Here is a 2,598-nt window from a genome sequence, read left to right as displayed (position 1 = left end):
CTCCCCACACTTAGGTAGCCGTGGTGTCAAAATTGTGATTAACTTCATCGTTAATTTCTCTTGGTCCATAATCAACTTGCATATCCGTGACTTTTTCTTTAAGCCATTGGTCGGATTCCTGTGTAATTTCCACAATTTCAACTAGTTTCTCCTTTTCTTTAGGTGATAGATTGGATACTAACCGGTTACATAACTTAAAGTTCCCCTTGGTTCTAGCATCGCGAATCCGTTTAATAAGTTTCTTCATTGAACTATTAATAACGGGATCATTTAATTTCGTATCAACAACGGGGTTCTTTGTTATCATGTCATCATTAGGTGTTACTTCATTTTCCCCACACTTAGGCGTTTCATTATTGCTAAGTATTACCGTTGGAGTTGGTAAAAACACATGGTTCTTACCAATTGTTTTTACTGGTTCAACGGTTTTGGCTGGTGGAGATTTAGACTTTCGAATCATAAAGGTGATCGATTTGTCACCACTTTTAAGTGTCATTCTTCCATTTCCTACATCAAATAACGCCTTGGTGGACGCTAAGAATGGCCGACCTAAAATTAGAGGAATGTTTGGGTCCTCTTCTATGTCAATGACAATAAATTCGACTAGAAAGGTTAAATTGCCTACTTGAACGGGTAGGTTGTCAGCAATTCCAACTGGGTGCTTAATGGTTTGATCAAAGAGTCGAACACTCATATCCGTTGGACTTAACTTACCTACTCCTAATCTCTTATATAATGAAAGAGGCATAACACTTACACTTGCACCTAAATCTGCTAGTGCATCATACATGACACAATCACTAAGTAGACAGGGAACAATAAATTCACCCGGATCACCTACCCTAGGTGGAGGTTTTGGTGGAACTGTCTTCACCGGGTTTACTTCTACGGCTTTTGTTTCTTGTACTTTCTTATTCTTTTTCTTCTTCTTTTTTCCAGAAGTATCACAATCTTTATTACTTATTACTTGCTCATACTCAACTCCTTTTCTTGGAAACGGGATGGGTGGTTTGTATGGTGCCACCACTGGCTTTACATACTCGGGTGGTGGTGGTGTAACTTCTTCATTGTTACTCTCATCTAAAACCTTCCCATCTTCTGGTGCTGGTTTTTCAGAATTCGTTGAAACCATATTAACATTCTCATTCCGAGGATTTACTTCAGTATTACTCGGTAGCTTTCCTTGTTCCCTCTCACTCATCATGCTAGCAAGAGTACCTACGTGTTTTTCTAGATTCAAAATGGAAGCTTGTTGAGTTCTTAATGACTGATCAAATCTCTCGTTCGTTTGGGTTTGAGTTTCAATAAATTGTGTTTGAGATTCAACTAGCTTGAATACCACGTCTTCCATATTTGACTTTTTCTCTTCGGTTTGTTGTTGTGGTTTATATAAGCCAGGTCTTTGTTGATTGAAAGTGTTGTTTTGAGTTGGTTGGTTATTCGTACCTTGTTGGTTATACCAGTTATTTTCGGGTCCTTTTGGATTGTAAAGAATGTTTTGATTTCGATTGAAGTTTAGCTTTGGCGGTTGATAATTATTTTGATAATTATTTCCAGGCCTTTGGTTCATATAGGAAACATTCTCTCGTTGTTCCAATGTTGGTTCAATGTGACAATCTTTCAATAAGTGTGGTCCACCGCATAGCTCACAACTGATTCGTATTGCGTGAATATCTTTATTCATCTTTTCCATTCGTCTTTCGAAAGCATCTATTTTTGCTGAAACGGAATCAAAGTCATGGCTAGAATCGGCTCTAGCCACTTTAGATGAACGAAAAATATCTTTTTCTTGGTGCCACTCATGCGAGTGGGAGGCTGTGTTATCAATAATTTTGTAAGCTTCAGTTGCGGTTTTCTTCATAATGGAACCACCAGCTGTTATGTCGATGTCTTTTCGTGTAGCAACGTTGACACCTTGGTAGAATATTTGTACTATTTGATAAGTGTCTAAACCGTGTTGAGGACATCCTCTCAACATCCTTCCGAATCTTGTCCACGCCTCATATAATGTTTCATTTGGCTTTTGTGTGAACGTAACAATTTCTCCTTGAAGTCTCACGGCTTTAGATGCCGGAAAGAATCTTTGAAGAAATTTTTCAACTAAGACATCCCATGTGTCAATCGCCCCTTCAGGTAACGATTCTAACCAATCTTTGGCTTCTCCTTTTAAAGTCCAAGGAAACAACATGAGATAGATCTGCTCATCTTCCACTTCTCGGATTTTGAATAGTGTACAAATTCTTTTAAACGTACGAAGGTGTTCGTTAGGATCTTCATTCGGTGCACCACTGAATTGGCATTGGTTAGTTACCATGTGTAGAATTTGTCCTTTGATTTCATAATCCGGCGCATTAACTTCTGGCTTAATAATGGCGTGACCTTGGCCCGTGCGTGTGGCTCTCATTCGATCTTCCATACTTAGAGGTTCCGTTACTTCCATAATTGAATTTGTTGAATACGAATCACTAGAGGATTCTGATTTAATGGTTTGTGGCTCAGGAGGAATAATTAGTGGTTCAAGATCTTGGAATTGTCCTTGAATATGCTCCGGGTTCTTAATTGTGAAGTCGGGTTCAAAAGATGGATTATCGGAAATTT

General features: G+C 38.6%; 1 non-coding gene across 1 annotated transcript; it reads left to right on the top strand.

Moving 5' to 3' along the window:
* The first annotated feature begins 1,949 nt into the window (after window positions 1-1,949).
* Window positions 1,950-2,056, top strand: LOC139860713 (small nucleolar RNA R71). Its single transcript, XR_011763339.1, has one exon. It is a non-coding gene; the product is annotated as a small nucleolar RNA R71 (small nucleolar RNA).
* The last annotated feature ends 542 nt before the right edge of the window (window positions 2,057-2,598 follow it).

The sequence above is a fragment of the Rutidosis leptorrhynchoides genome, chromosome 7, assembly GCF_046630445.1.
Source record: "Rutidosis leptorrhynchoides isolate AG116_Rl617_1_P2 chromosome 7, CSIRO_AGI_Rlap_v1, whole genome shotgun sequence".
Taxonomy (NCBI): Eukaryota; Viridiplantae; Streptophyta; class Magnoliopsida; order Asterales; family Asteraceae; genus Rutidosis; species Rutidosis leptorrhynchoides.
The sequence above is the reverse complement of the archived record's forward strand: the minus strand, read 5'-3'. Positions and strand labels throughout refer to the sequence as shown.